The sequence below is a fragment of the Macadamia integrifolia genome, unplaced genomic scaffold, assembly GCF_013358625.1.
Source record: "Macadamia integrifolia cultivar HAES 741 unplaced genomic scaffold, SCU_Mint_v3 scaffold2086, whole genome shotgun sequence".
NCBI classification, from domain to species: domain Eukaryota; kingdom Viridiplantae; phylum Streptophyta; class Magnoliopsida; order Proteales; family Proteaceae; genus Macadamia; species Macadamia integrifolia.
In genome coordinates, this window is record NW_024868503.1 from 52,016 (window position 1) to 68,889 (window position 16,874).

The following is a 16,874-nucleotide window of genomic DNA, read 5'->3' on the forward strand; positions in this document are numbered from 1 at the left end:
CCGAACCGATTTTTCACAAAAATGAACCAAACGGTTTAATTTAAATCGGAAACTGATTCCCTGGGATCTGGTCCGATGGATAAATCGAACCAAACGCCCCCTAAGGGTGTCTTTAATTGCGTGATTCCACAGAACGTATCTTTGTTGAATCGTGATTCTGAATTTTTTTTTGGGTGTAATTAGAGGTGATCCTGGGCAGAGTCAGAATTCCACAATTTCAACTGAAAGGTGACTCATTCCTGAATTAAGCAGAATAGGTGAATTCAGGAATAAACCACCTGATTCTACCCCAAAGAAATACCTAAATTCCATTTATAATCAACATTATTGGGTTCAAATCTCTAAAAACCACAAGAAGCACAAAACCACAGAGTACGACTCTCCCTCAGCAACTCATCGTTGCCCCGCAGAGCACGACCTCTCCTGCAATTGGTCGTCATTCTCACCGTCTTTAGCAACTTCTAAGAAGGAGACCATCGACTCTTTCCAGATCTGGTACCTCTCTCTCTCTCCCCTCCTTCACTAGATGCTTACAGTCTACGCTTTATTTTGTTCATTCATCTTCAGTTTTTCCCCTTCTCCCACTCTTTCCATTATCTCTCCCTTTCTAGTCTTTGTGCCTCTCCCCCTCTCCCCCCCTTTCGGAAGGTTGGGGTATTAATCCCCATCTGTGATGCCCTAATCCCAGAAGAGCAGGTAAGACCCTTCAATCTTTTGATTTCTGCTCTAACCTGATGCCCTAATCCAACAATTACTGCAGATTGGATGAGTATATACTTCGTTGAAATAGACCAGCCGGGGATCATTCTTACTGGAGATTAATGGAAGTCTGATTTGCATTTTTATGAGATCTGTATAGAAAACTAATTTTATTCTTTCAATAATAGAATAAACAATATTTATTGAGCTTGTTTAACCTTTGCTTGTTAATTGGGCTTCCTTGTGATTCATGTTGTAAAGTGTTTCACTGTTATAGAGTTTTGCTCTCTTTATATTTTAAACTATGTTTGGTTTAAGTCTTTTATGTGAACTGCTTACTTTCAATGGTTCAACAGCGGAAGTTATCACAGAACCCAACCGTAATCTGCTGATTGCAACCAGTGGAGGCTTAAATCGACAAAGGACAGGGGTGAGATTTTTGAGCCCTCAGCTTGGTTCAGCTTGACTTGGTCATGTTTGCTGACGGTTTTATGAGCTTGAAAGTTGAATGTGGCATGGTATCAACTGTCCTAGTCTATGTAAAATATTTGTGCATTATTATTTTTAGATTCTATTTTTTTCCCCTTTTTAAATAAAGAAGCTTTAAGTCTTCATATATTGAATAGTATCACAAGTACCATGAAAATTACCGATAATTTTTAAGTTTCTTATTTTTGACAAGTAAGATAAAACACAAGAGAATAGCCTGCAGATCAGCAATACCATTTACTAATTTTAGAGATTAACATTTCTTGGATTTTGCTTCAGAGAGAATCCATGGTTGGCAGGTCATTCATATAGGGCTTGTTTTTTCTTGAGTTCAATTCTTAAACCTTACTCAAGGTTATTGTAGCTTGTATAATATAAATCCAGAAACTCTGAGTTAAGGCATGAAAGATATATATATATATATATATATATATATTTATTTATTATTATATTCACAAAAAATTCATTAAAAAAATATTATTTTTATATGTAATTGGAGATCATGGATGTACTAGATGTCAACAGAAAACAAAGGAAGTGTATTAAATTAATGGCAATATTGTTGATGTGGACTTGGAATGAAGTTCTATTCTTTAATAGAATGATAGCTGACAATTGTATCCTTGTCATTTGCTATATTGAATCACTTTAATTTTCGAGGGGAAAAGTACCACTAAAGGCTCCCTTTGGTAGCTGAAACACTTCTGTTATTATTTAAGCTCGCTTAATTACTTTACTACCAATTCGTGGCTAATTTGAAATTAAGAGAAGGATCTAATGAGATTGATCCAACCATTTATTCCAATTCAATCAATCATCAGAGATTCTGTCTCTTAAAGCTGTTTTTATGGAATCTTCATCTTTCTCCCAAACATTCTAACCTTTATATATATATATATATATATATATATAGTACAAAAGCCAACCCTCTCAACTACCAAGTGGGTTGCAGATTTTTAATACAGTCAAAAGGGTATTTTGCTTTTGGAGATTTGCATCGTTTAGTGGACAGCAAGTGATGTATCACTGAAAGAAAGAAAGAGAATCAAGAAAGTAGAATATCCTATCCCCTGTCTTGACACATAACAAATGCATGTAGTTGAGAGATTTTAGAAGATCTAATCTGTGATAGAGAACGGGATTTCAGTTCAATGCTAGATTTCTATTTCTTGCTTGAAGAACCTATGGCGTTGTTGGTTATGGTTTACTTTTTTCTATCATTTTCTTTGTATCATTCCATTTTTTGTGTGAATTGTGTAATTTTATTATAGACCTTAGCTAACATTGTTTATATAGGTAGGTGACTCTTTAGCTCAAATGGAAGAGCACATGGGGTAATTCCTATGAGATGGTTCGAATCCATCGAGACTTTTCATAGAAAGAAATAGAGAAGTGTAATGTGTGGTCAGATCTAACATGTTGGTAGTGAACAATTTTCTGTATCTAGTTGCAAACCTAATTTCTTTGTGGTCTGTATGATGAGGGAGTGACATTTGTGGCTTTAATATTCAAATGAGGAACCTTTTTTAGTTCTTGACAATAAAATGGTTTTGCCTCTTTCTGCTTGTTTGATAAGGTGCATGGCTGGTGGAATTTGTTTATTTTTCATTTATTTCGATAGTGAGAATTGCAAGCAACATTCCACTTGATCCTGTTTCAGGTGGAGCCACATAGATCTAATGTTGCATTATGTGGCTATAGAAAATTTCAATAGATTTTATCTCTTTCAAGGCTTTAGCATGCTTTTATTTATGTAATGAAAAGACAGGGTCTCACTCGAGTATTATATAGAAGACAAACATTCTATTTGAAATTTGAAGAAAGACTATATACAAATATATTTGGTTCATAATAATTTGATCTCCTTGATGTAGTGTTCATAAAATTTGAAGTCTTATTAGTAGATAAACTTTTTTCTATTCCCAATTCATATGATTCTACCTGATTGACCATTTATGTGTCCAATGTTTCCACAATTTAGGGATACTCCCTTGAATTTGTCAATTTTGAAGCAAACTTACACAAACTGAAAATTAATAGTTATAATGAAACTTTTAACAACTTCCTAGCACAGTTGGTGAGCTGTGGTGCGTAAAAAGTCCACACTCATTAGGAGTTCCTGGATGTTATCTACTTCCCCTCCCTATCTAATCAGAAAAAAAAGAAAAAAAGAAATAATGACTTGAAAACAAAAAACCACAGTTGCTCAATTTGCAAAATGCAGCTTAATTGCTTGATGGTTTGCCATGCAACCATGAGGTCACATATTCCATTCCAGCTCTTCAGCTTTAGGACATTTAACATTTTGGTTTTAATTTATTATAAGACTGTTGTGTGAATTCTAAACTTGAACCTAGAGAAGTAAAGAGTACCCAAAGACCATGGTTGGGTTGGATGAAACGATCTCCTTTGGCTTAGCTGACGCCATTTCAATCTTCAAAATATCTCTCACTTTCTCTTTGAATTTTTCTGGTTCTGCTCTATACACTCTAAAATTGATTATGTGGCTTGCAATTTTATTAGAAGTAAGTTCTTCAACTGTTGTTTTATTGCTTAAGTTCTTCAACTGTTATTTTATTGCTTGATTTCCCATCCCCCACCCCTTACCATTCCTGAAGGCAATCTTCTACATTTATTATTACCATGTAGAAACCACCATGCATCGACGGGCATTTGAAAAAAGTTGTTGCAATTGTCTATGAAAAATCCTACAATAGGCATCTCCCGCCGAGTTTAATGTAGATTGGGCAACTGACAGAAACATGGGAACCAAACAGTTTTTCAGGTAGATTGAAGATGGATCCAACTAACAGACTCAGGGTAACCAAACAACATTTCAGGAAGAATCAAGTCAGAGACTCGGGGTAACCAAATAGTTATTCTGCCACAATAATTGTTTCACAAAAATTCCTGCAATGGAACTATGTCCAGAATCGATACATGCACCAACAGATTTACGCAACCAAACGATCCCTAAGCCAACCAAAAATTAGAAATTATTGTTCACATGAACAGCATATGTGAACAGTAATTACCCCTTTTTTTCTCTTCGTTTTTTGTGTTAACAAGTATCTAGAGTCATATTTAACCTTCTAGAATTGTCCTTTATTGTCTTATGTCAGTTTCTTAGAGTACAAGTCAGTACTAACATCATTAGTTTCTATTTTATGTTAGTTTCCTTTTGTAGTTTGTTTCTAATTTGTATTGTTGTGCCTAGCCATTTAAGAGGGACCATTGTAATCAATTGAACAAGTTAATGAGTATTTGTTTATGAAAGATGGCTTATGCTATTTGCTGTGAGATGTAGGTAAGTGAGAGGTCCTAGGTGAGATGTTCAAAAACTATCCTTCTTCCCCCTTCTCAACCCTCGATCGAGTTCTATTTAATTTCTTTTATTTTCTTCTTTATTGTAACTTGTAAGAAAGTGCTTTGAGAGTTATTACAAGATTGTTTGAAGATTTGAAGCCTCTAAGATTGCTGATCAGAAGACATGCACACAACCTATTGATTTTCAGTTAAAGGGTTTTCCAAGGAAGAATGTTTGAGTGCATAATTTCCAGACCAAATATCTGATTGTTGTAGGATTTTGAGTATTTGTTGAGGACCTTAGAGGACCACTTGATCTAAATTTGAGGAGCAACTAAAGCTTCCAACTCCAGTTCTTAAAGAATGACTGAAAGTTTCCTTTTTCTTGCAACCAGTAGACCTCTCAATCTAGCCAACAAAATTGCTCAATTTTTGATGGTTTGTTCCCTTATATAAGATCTCCATTCGATCTAAAATTCAGCTCCATTTGAGTTGTGGTTTGGAGTAATCGAAATCTTCTTTATTTGGATGAATAAACGAATTCATTACCAAGTAGAGAAAAGAATATATATATATATATATATATAAGGGGGGAGGAGGGAGAGGGGGGCATGCCAGGTAATTAGAGAGAGAGAGAGAGAGAGAGAGAGAGAGAGGTCTTAGGAGACAACAATAAGCCTGTTCCTTGGGGCATCATAAATCCTAAGTTGACAGATGCATCTAAGTTTAGAGTTGACATCAAAGTAGATGGTTTCCAAATCTTCTTAGAGGAGTGAGAGTTGGAAGTCCATCTATGGGGATTGCGCTCCATCCAGAGATGGTTGATGGTAGCATAGGAGATTGATTTCCTCGCCATATTGGTGATGGAGGAGCCCCCAAAGGTCATGTCAACATAGATCCATTATCTACTCAAGGGGAGAATACTTCTAGGAGAAGGCCAGTAGTTGCGGAGAACCATTTTCCAGATAGTTGAGGAGAAGGCACAAGAGAAAAAGAGATGGTTAGTATCTTCAACACCGTTCCAATAGGGCAACACAGGAGAGACTGGAATGTGTCGATAGAGGAGAAAGGCCTGCATAGGAAGGCAGTTGGAGAGAGCTTGCCAAGCGGTAAATCTATGGCGAGGGATGTGGCCTTTGAACTAGGGAAGGTTGTGCCAAGGGATAAGAGGGGATGAAGTACGAATATGGTTCCAAGCAGAGGCAGAGGTGAAAATCCCCGTGGGGGAGGGACGCCACGTGATTTTATCTTCTCTTCCCCGGTGGCCGAGAGAAATGGGGGAGGAGGGATGACTAGAGATCAGCAAGAGGGGAAGGAGAAGAAGGAGGACATGGGGAGTGATTAAGGGAAGGAGGACGTCAAAGGGGTGCTAAGGATCTAGCCACAGAGAGGTAGAAGATCCATTCCCTATAGAATAAGAGATAGTCGAAAGGGCTAAAGGTCTTTTGGCAAGAATGCTTGGCCAAATCCAGGAGGCATCAGGAGAAATAGAAGCCGTTCAGTGGGAGTCATTCTTGAGGGGGGAGGAGTAGACCCAGGAGACTCAAATATTATTCTGCCTGGTAACAATCTTCCAAATGAGCTTGAGGATGCTAGTAGAATTAATATCTATGATCTTCCAGAGGCCTAGACCACCCTCAGATTTGGGGAGATAGACTTTGTCCCAACTTAAGGGGTAGAGAAATTTAGAGGAGCAGAGCCTTTCCAGAGGAAGGAAGAAAGGAGGTATTCAATGGATTTGGAGGTGAAAGATGGAAGGGTGAAGATACCAAACCAGTAGAGAGATATGGATTGGAGGATAGATCTAATGAGCACCAGATGACCAGCATAAGAGACGAGATTACCTTTCCAAAGTTGGAGCTTCTTCCTCATCTGGTCAAGGATGGGGGAGCAATGATGGATAGAAAGCCTCGAGGGAATCAAAGGGAGGCCTAGGTATTTGACCGGAAGGGACCCAAGGGAGAAGGCAATGATAGAGAGGAGGTTGTCTCAATAGGGGTCAAAGACACTAGAGAGAGAAGTTGGATTTGAGAAGATTAATCTTAAGGCCAGAGAGAGATTCGAAGAGCTAGAGGACATAATGGAGGAGATGGAAGTAGGGTCAGCCCGAGAAGGCAAGTTGGGTAAGCATGAGGGATTTACATTTGGGGATCGGAGAAATGAGGTGTTGGTCCATGGAGGATTGGATAGAATGGGACAGGACCTCCAGGGTAAGGGAGAAGAGGAAAGGAGAGAGGAGGCAACTTTGGCGAATTCCCATGGAGGAGGCGAAGTAGCTAGCAGAGCTACCATTGACCAGGATGGAGGTGGGGGGAAGAGAATGTAGGTGAGAATCCAATGCACAAAGGAAGAGGGGAAGGACATGGCTAAATGAACTTGCTCAATGAAATCCCATCAGATAGAATCAAAAGCTGTGGATATCAATTTTGAGGAGGGCTACAGAGTGGGACTTGCGGTGTCGGTAATGAAATCCCTCTGACAATTTCATGATAGAGCATGACGTTGTCGGCAATGCTCCTACCAGCAATCATGGTTTAAGATCTCGCTGAGATCTCGTTTATCTAAATAGGCGAGTTGTTCACACAGGCGAGGTAGAAAAATTGCAATATCTCGAGCGAGATTTCGAGATCTTGGTCCAATAACTCGTCTCGAACCATTTTGGTTCATCTCGGTCCATTTTTGGGCCAAACTATACTATTAAAGCCATGTTTCGACTCGACTTGGCGAGATTTCTTGCTGGTTTCGCCTCTTTTTTTCTCTAGCTCCCATTTTTGAGAGAAAATCAACAAAAAACTATGGGACATCTATTCTTTGGCTGGGATCTTCACTCTAAGTTGCATTGAAGCCAAGATATCCAAGATTGGTGGTGGCTTTTCCCCTCAAGAACAAACTTCTTCCAAACCCATTTTTTTCAAAGTAACATCATCAAATCTTGTTTCTTACCATTGGTTTTTTTATGTCATGATACTAAGGGTGATATATACGTTAATGGAAGAAAAATTAATTTTTTTTTTAGTTTTTCTGTTACAATAAATGCTTTTCTTGGAAAAAAAATTGGAAAAATATGATTTATGTACGATGTTTGGTATTCATTTTCTTATATGTTGGTCACTAAAGGCTGATCTACAGCCTAATGGTGGCCATTTTTTTTTAGGCAATAAATTAATTAATTAATTTTTTGAAATATATAATATATATTAAATACTTACAGAAAAATCAAAAAATTATGAAAAAAAAATTCTGTTCTCGATGGAAAATTACTCTAATGTTGTGTAAATATTGGTTGTATATTTTGAAATGAAAATGGTGTTATTAGTTGCACTCTAGTATACTTTATTATGAACTTTGATTTATTATTAATAAAAAAATATGATTTAAAATTACAGAAAAAATTATAAAAAGTAGGGGATTAATATGTAATAGCTACATGTTATTGAGTAGCTCTTAATGCATGCATTCTTTACAATATAATGTTTATGTTGAATAGTTACTTACTATTTACTGATTTATGCACAAACACTTTTATGTAATAGTGTTGAAGACTTGAAGTTGGGGAACAATGTCTACTTCTCATGGTGGTGATATTGCATGGTTACATGGGGATCCTATGTCCGATGATAAGAAAAAGTCAAGGTATCGATATTGTCAGAAGATGGTAAATTCTGGAGGTGCTACTAGGTTGAAGCAGCATTTGGTTAAGGGGTATAATGATGTTGCCAAATGCCCCCAAACACCATATGAAGTCATAAAAGATGTACAACGTAGTCTAAGAGGTCGAAGGTTAAAGAAGGCAGAGAAACAAAGGTCAGACTAGGAATTCGATGAGGCAGCCTTAGAGAGTCATCCTCACCCAACAACAGTGGATGTTGACTCTGATGACTGATAATGATTAGAACCCAGAATCAGGTATGTCAAGGGGAGAATGGAGAGAATTACAAAAAGTTAAGGCATCGAGCTTGGTCTCTCATAAAATAGAAAAGGTTAGGCGGGTAGAGATGAAGAGAGGAGTAGGTGGCTCTGGTTCTAGAGCAGTTGCATCAGATATGTCTTTTGCAGAGGAAAGAATGAACAAGAAGCAAAGGAATGTGGATGTGCCTCTAAGGAGAGCTCAGAGTGTGAGGGTTGCCACACCCTTATCACCACCCCGAAGAGATCCTGATGAGAGGCAAGATCCCTTGTTATTTAGACAGCAGGATAAATATCAAAGAACCATAAAGCAAGCTTCGGGTATATGGAAACAACTTGGGGATGCAATGTGAAATTCTTTTTTTCTATAATAGCATCCCAGCTAATGCTGCATAAGGGACATATTACCAGACCATGATTGACACTGCGAGAAGGGCTGGTCCAGGAACAAAGGGCCCACTCCTTATAAGTTGATGAATGTTTATTTGCCTCATCAAAAGGAGTTAGATGAGTACATTAATGGCTTGAAGACTCAGTGGGCCCAATATGGAGTTACTGTGATGTGTGATGGTTGGACTGGACCAACTAGACAGTCCATTATCAACTTCATGGTCGATTCTTAGTTGGTGGAGAGGAGCAGGATAGTGTGGACTCCATGGGCATCTCTAGTAAGAGCTTGACTGACACACTAAGAGGCTTGAGCATAAAGAGTGGTGCTGGTACTTGTATTCTTTGGGAGCCGTTTGATGCACCTTCAGCTATATATGGCACAGGGACAACCGGTTTAGACTATAGTCATTATAGTCAATTTGGCCAATTTGGATACCCACAGCCACAGGCCAGCTCTTACCCCTCTGCCACTGAGTGTGGGGTTTAGTCACACAACTCACACCCTCAAATTGGGTCAGGTTTTGTGGACAGCATCTTCGGGGCTTCAGAGCCTTAGCCCTAGCCGTACATGGTGATTCCTGTCTGTTAAGCACTGAGCAGTAGCTATGGATCACGTTCCACCTCATTTAGTTTCTGAGATATTGACCCAAGGATTGGTACCTCCAGTTTGTTGGTGATGATGTTTATAGGGTTGCTGTGGCTGGCTTTGAGTATTACTTCCGTCAAACTATGATATGGTCAGCTTTTGTGATTCAATCAGAACAAAACATACTTCAACATCAGCAATAACATAGAGGCTATGATGATATGGCCCATCACTCATTTCAGTACTAAGAGTCTTGTTTCTAGGATGGAGATGCAATGTCCAGTTGTTTACTATGTAAGTATATCTATGTTATGTACTTTATGGCTTTATGTTTACTTGTTAGTTGTTATTTGTTATGTTACATTGTTACTTGTTAGTTGTTACTTGAATGTATATGATTCATCAATCAGCAGTAGGAATTAGAAATTATGGCTTTTATATATTCTAATGATTAAGTTGTGTCAAAATGGTGATTGTAGAAGGTGGATTGATGAATATATCATACTAGATGAAGTGTTCGAAAACTCGCCGCATACTTACATAGGGTACATTGTCAAAGTACCATTTTGAGTTTGTTTTTCGCAAATCTGATGTTTCTATTTTGTTTAGAATGGCTAAAATAGGATAAATACATAGTTTTCGGGACCTACAAAGGTCATATGCCCATCGAGATCTACCAGCGAGTTGACCGCCCGAAAGACACAAGGTTTCAACGAGATCTCGATCTCCAGATCTCATTTTGGTTGGCGAGATTGAGTTTTAAAACCTTGCCAGCAATGAAGGACAATTGGTTAGGACTGACCAAGGATTCAATGACAACCTGGATGAGATTAGTCAGGATCTTGTTTATGAACTTGTAGAGAAGGTTGCAGATGGAAATAGGTCTGAAATCAAGCATGGAATTGGCACCCTCTTTTTTAGGGATGAGGTAGAGGAAGACGTGGTTAACACAGTGGATTTGACTGGGCGAGAGGTAGAAGTTGCGGATAGTATGGATCAGGTCGGCTCTGATGATGTGCCAACAGGAAGAGAAGAACCCCATACTAAAGACATCAAGGCTGGGGGCCTTGTAAGCTTTGTGTAAGAGGATGGCAGCCAGGATCTCATCCTCAAAAGGGATGGAGTGGAGGGGGGAGAGAGCGGTCGGCGATGAATTTGTTGACGAGATTGGAGGGGATGAGAGGAGGTGTTGAAGGGGAGGGAGGGTAGAAGAGGTTCGAGAAGTAAGAGGCAGCTTTGGCTTTGATATCTTTTGGACTGGTGAGGGTGTGACCAGAGGAAGATGGAGCATGGGAATCGAGTTAGCATTGGACTGAGCCTTGAGTGATCTGTGGAAGTACGGAATGTTAGAATCACCAAGCTCAAGCCGTTTGATATGGGATTTTTGGGTAAAGAAGCTTTCTTCTTGGGCAAGGAGGGAGGAAAGCTCGACGGAGACCTCTTTCTCTTCTTCACCCGAGGAGGAATTGAGTTGGTCCAGTTGAAGCCTGGATTGGATGAGAAGAAGCTTTTCCTTGTAGGCGGTAACATTGGAGGAGATGTTACCAAAGGAGTTAGAGTTCCAACTCTTGAGAGCAAATTTGACAATCCTAAGCTTACTAGCGAAGGCAAGGAGAGGGGACGAGAGAGTATAGATGGGAATAGACCAGGTGACCTCAACAATGGGGAGAAATTCCTAGTGGAGAGACCACATGTCAAAGGACTTGAAGGGTTTGGGCACGAAAGAAATGAGATGGTGAACAAGAAGAGAGATGGGGGAGTGGTCAGAGACACCAAGAAGTTCAAATGTGCATGGGAGGAGGGGAAAGCTACAAGCAATGCTTCGTTGACACGAGCACAATCCAGCTTGCAAGCAATTATAGCCGGACCACTGTGGCAGTTCGACCAAGAGAATTTGGAGCCCAACCATTGGAGGTCGTTAACATCGATATGATTGATGCAATCACTGAAAGCTTCTATGGAAGGAGAGTCAATGATACCCCCTCTGATCTTCTCATGGGAAGCCTTGATGACATTGAAGTCCCCAACCATGCCCCATGGGAGGGAGCTAGTGAAAGAGGCAAAGGATTGAAGATCCCCAAAGGGGGATCCTATCCATAGGTCGGTTCAGGGCATAGATGGCCGAGAAGAAGTAACGGAGAGAGCCATAGGGGGTGAAAATGGAGATATGAATAGATTGGGAGGAGGAAATGCCAGAAACTTGGAGGAGGGGGTCCCAAAGGATCCACATGCGACCATTAGGGCATTGGGCATTGTTGGAAAGGAAGGACCAAGAGGGGGCAATGAAGGCAATGATACAGGAAGCATTGTGCTTAAGAACATGAGTTCTCAAAAGGCAGTAGAGGGCAGCCCTAGAAGATTTAATGAGGGAACAAATGGAGGCATGTTGGGCCGGGGAATTCAAACCACAACGATTCCAAATGGTCCAAGGGGTCATTTTGAAGGGGACAGATACAACGAGTGCTCGGGAGAGCAGGAAGGAAGCTTAGAGGAGCTAGAGGAGGGCTTAGGCCTTAACCGACTATGGTACTCTTTGATGGAAGAGGGGGTAGGAGCCTAGGTTTGCATGGATTTAGAAGTGGTCCCTTAAGAGGTAGGACAAGACTGGGGTTGAGAGGAAGTGGCTTTCCGGATGAGGCAACAACAAGGATAATGGCAGGGGCCAAGTTAGCTTCAGCCCTAAAGAGGGGAAGGACTTCAGTAGTAGGGTCCAGTGGGCCAGAAGCTTAACAGAGGGTGGCATGGGGGCCTAAGGAAGAACCAGTTGTTCAGGATGAGGCTCCAGAGGGGAGAGATGACCAATAGCTGTAGGGGATCGCACAAGGGTGGTCTCTAGCAGCTCGGGCAGGTGTAGAGTAGACCTGAGAGTCGATGTTGTACCTTCCAAGATATTGCACAGTGTGACTAGAAGAGGAGGCCTTTGAGAAGTCCCAGGAGAGCTTGCCCGACCAATAGGGGGCCTCGAGTATGCTCTGACATGAGGGGGGAAGGAGACCATCTTGAGTGACAGGAACAAGGCCAGATGTGGCAGCAGGTATGGCAATGGACATGTCTTCAAATGTGGCAAAGGCAGTAAGAAGAGATGAACTTATGGTGGAAGCAGAGGTGGAGGATGAGGAAGCAGGCGTGGCAATCTCAATAGAGGCAGCAGAAGTAGACGAGCCGGCTAATGGAGAAGTAGTGGCATTGGAAGCAGAAGTTGTTGCGTATCTAGTAGAGACGACAGCAGCAGAGGAGGGAGCAACGGAGGCATCATAGGATAAAGCAGTTGAGGCGACCAATGGAGGAGAGGTAGCAGACATGGCAATTGAGTAGATACCAGCAGGAACGACGGAGATTGAAGGAGCCAAGGTGGTATCAGGAGCAGACAAGGCGTTGATGGCGGCAATAGGCAAGGCATCAACGATGGAAGCAACACAAGTGGTGTCGACTGGAAAGAAGGGCAAATAGACTACCTGGTTGATCGGTAAGGCTAAAGAGGTAATAACCGAGGATGCAAAAGGAGGAGGAGAGGATAGGAGGCCAACAGTGAGGGCTGGTGAAGGAGGACAATTCGGGTTAAGATTTCCCAAAGGGTTCAGAGGAGAGGATACGGGTAAGCGATGGAGTTGGAAAACTCCAGGTGGACAACGAAAACAGGTGAGGAGGTAGGTAGGAGGATTGGATCAGAAGGGGGAAGGTTAGGAGCAGCATTAAGTTGATGGTTTGGGCGGTTGAGATAGGATAGAGTGGACCCAGTTTGGTTGGTTGGGATTGGGTTAAGGAGGGTCAGAGCCGATAGGGTTAGCTAAGGTCAAAGGGACAAACCTGTAGCGTGAGGGAGAGAAGAAGAAAGGAGAGGCTCAAAAACAGAGGGGATCAAGAGGATGGCGGTCCTAGAGCCAGAGGTGAGGCCAACGGTGGTAGAATCGTGGCGAGATGGGGCAACAACATCGACAATCGAATAAGAGTCTGAGTTAGCCCTAGACGAACGTGCAAACATAGCATAGTTCATGGAGTCAATACCATCAGTCGAGTCTCTGTTGGAAAGAACAGAGAACCTTTTCAAACTGATGGGTAGAAGGACGTCATCTAACAAACCAACAAATTGAGGTCTTGCATGTCCAGAGGTCTCTTCGGTCAAAAAGGCTCATCGTATGTGCGTAGACTATAGAGCACTCAATCAATCAACTGTGAAGGATAAATTTCCCATGCCTATAATTGACGAATTGTTGGACGAGCTACATGGAGCTAATTACTTCACCAAACTCGATTTAAGATTGGGTTACCATCAGATTCGTATATACCTAGGGGATATCGAGAAGATAGTGTTCCGAACACATCAAGGTCACTATGAATACTTGGTGATGCCCTTCGGATTAACCAACACTTTGTCAACTTTCGAAGCTCTAAAGAATTCTATCTTCAAGGATTATCTTCATAAGTTTTTACTAGTATTCTTTGATGATATTTTGGTTTATAGTGAGAATTTGAAAGAGCATTTGGAACATGTCAGCATTGTATTTTCTATTTTAATATCTCATCAATTGTTTGCAAAAAAGAAAAAGTGTAGTTTTTGTCAGAAGGTGAAGAATTTGGGCCATATCATCTGCTATGAAGGAGTGGTAGTAGATCAAGAGAAAATAGCAACTATGCTTGAGTGGCCCAAGCCACAATCAGTGAAGGCATTGCGAGGGGTTTTAGGGTTGACGGGATATTATTGTAAATTCATCCAAAATTTCGGTACAATCTCCTCTCACTAACATGTTGAAGAAAGGAGGCTTTAAATGGGGAGCCACGGTCTGAAGAAGCATTTGTGCAGCTCAAACAAATAATGATGCAAGCCCCTGTCCTTGAACTTCCTGATTTTTCTATATCTTTCGAGATCGAGTGTGATGCTTCTAGTTCGGGCATTGGAGGAGTGTTCATGCAAGAAAAACGGCCATTAGCTTTCTTTAGTCATGCACTGCAAGGTAAAAATTTATTTATAGCTATTTATAAAAAAGAAATGCTAGCTTTGGTTCTTGCAATGCAATGTTGGAGGCATTATTTATTGGGTCAACAATTTATTGTAAGAACGAACCAAAGAAGCTTGAAATATTTGTGGCATCAGAAGATTATTACACCGGCCAGCAGAGATGGTTAGTCAAATTAATGAGTTATGATTTTGTAATTGCTTACAAAACTAGGAAATATAATGTAGTGGCCAATGCGTTATCTAGAAGAGAAGAGAAGGGAGAGAATTTTGCAATATCCAGTCCGACACCACGGTGGATCAAACTAATATGAGAAGTGGAGAACAATCCAAAGTTGCAAGATATGATAAAACGTGTACAACAAGGGGAGGCGGTGGGACCATGGTGCTACAAAGAAGGAATTTTATTTTTCAAAAACAAAATTTATCTATTGGAAGATTCTACATTAGTTCCTATTATTGTGGAAGAATTACACTCTAGCACACATGAAGGCTATCACAAGACCCTCCAACGGATACACTCGGTTTACCATTGGAGTGGGATGAGGAGAATAATTAGAGAGCACATCAAGCAATGTGATACTTGCCAACATCATAAATGGGAGAACACCTCACTTGTTGGCCTATTCCATCACTTCCAATTCCAAATGAGGTATGGACAGACTTATCCATGGATTTTATAGAGGGATTACCAAATTCTAAGGGTAAATCTGTAATTTTTGCGGTAGTAGATTGTCTTTCAAAATTTGTACATTTTATTCCCATTTCTCACCCATACTCATCAACATCAGTAGCTCAAGTATTTTTTGATAACATTTTCAAATTGTATGGGATGCCCAAGAGTATTGTTTGTGACACAGACCAATTTTCACAAGTGCTTTTTGGAAGGAACTATTCCGTTTGCAAGGTACAATTTTTGGATTTTTCATCAGCATATCATCCTCAAACCGACGGTCAGACTGAAGTACTAAATCGAAAGATTGAGATGTATTTACGGTGCTTGACTAGTGACAAGCCGAGGGATTGGGTTCGTTGGATTTCTGGGGCTGGATATTGTTGCAACACCAACATACATTCTGCAACAAGGAAGACACCATATGAGATAGTTTATGGTCATGCTCCTCTGACACTATTGTCATACCTTCCGAGCACCACTCGAGTAGAATCTGTGGATAAGGAACTCAAGGATTGGGATCAAATTCTCAAGCAATTACAGGAGCAGTTGCACGTGGGGTATATTGTGTACATACGTCTCCAGCTGTATCGTCAAGTTTCCGTGGCGCTTCGAAAAAATCTCAAGTTGTCACCACGCTACAATGGGTCATTCGAAATAATTCAAAAGGTGGGTTCAGTAGCGTACAAACTCAAGTTACCTAACGGGTCTAAAATACATCCCGTTTTCATGTTTCATGCCGGAAAAGATTGGATCACATATTCAAGTTCAAGGGGAGCTGCCCAACGTTCAAGAAGGTGAAGATATCATCACAATACAGCCGCAAGATATTTTGGATCGTCGAGTTCGGAAGCAACGAGAAAAGGTATTAGCGCATTGGAAGGGGCTAGCGCCAGCTGATGCAAGATGGGAGAACATGGAAGAGCTACGGATGAGGTTCCCAGGAGCTACCCTTGAGGACAAGGGTGAATTTTAGGGGGAAGGGACGTTACATACGTTATACATGGCAGTCCCTATTCTTTAGGTGGGATTACTTTGTAGGAGTCTTGTGCGTGGAAAAAGTCTTGAAGTTTGAATGAATCTTTTAACGACTTATTAGCCCGTTGGGTCCTATCTTGTAGGGGAGTGGGTAGAGTTTGTAAGTAGCATAAGTCTTCAAACAGTAATAAGTCCATTGAGTCCTAAGTTGTAGGAAGTGGGTTGTTGAGTTGGAGTTGGTATTTAAATACTTTTCAATTGTAGTGGAGGGCATGTTTATCTTAAAGCTTAAAGCATTGGAGGTTGGTTCCCTCGAAGGAACTATTTCATTTCCATTGTTCTTAACTACTTGTCAAAATAGGTAAGAATAACGATAAGAGAGAAGAGAGAGCTTAGATATTTGACGCAAGAGAGCATCCTAGGCCATTTCAACTCCTCTAGTCGTCTTACACGATCCCATGACCAAGCGCATAACACAGCCCCTGTGACCATCCTCACTCTCTTCCTCTTGCAACTTCTTCTCCTTCTTCAACCATCTTCACCCACCCTTCCCTGCAACCCCAGCCCTACACACACTCTTATCTCTATGCCTGATTTTGTGTCTAACACACAGTAGTACAAAATGTGTTACTACTGATATCGGACTTGGATGTCTTCCAATAGGAGATCGGGATTCTAGTTGAGATACTCAGGAAATCCATGGATCAGACAAGAAGGCAAGGGTCTCCATTCAAAGTGGTTGTCTCACAATAGGGGAATGGACAAGCCAAACAAGGAGACTTTAAGCTACTACTGTCGGTGATGCCGTGGAACTGTGCGCACCATGCCAGGACAAATGCAATGATTAAGTACATCAAGGAGGTGTGGAACTTCAACAAGAAGACCATTAAGTA

General features: G+C 40.8%; 1 long non-coding RNA gene across 5 annotated transcripts; it reads left to right on the forward strand.

The window, feature by feature from the left end:
* The first annotated feature begins 101 nt into the window (after window positions 1-101).
* LOC122065670 lies at window positions 102-15,189 on the forward strand. 5 transcript variants are annotated; one of them, XR_006136069.1, is made up of 3 exons: window positions 102-696; window positions 1,056-1,129; window positions 8,028-15,189. It is a non-coding gene; the product is annotated as an uncharacterized LOC122065670 (long non-coding RNA). The 5 variants fall into 5 exon arrangements; XR_006136068.1 differs by lacking the exon at window positions 8,028-15,189 and adding an exon at window positions 3,966-4,464; XR_006136070.1 differs by lacking the exon at window positions 8,028-15,189 and adding an exon at window positions 3,838-3,965.
* Window positions 15,190-16,874: the final 1,685 nt, after the last annotated feature.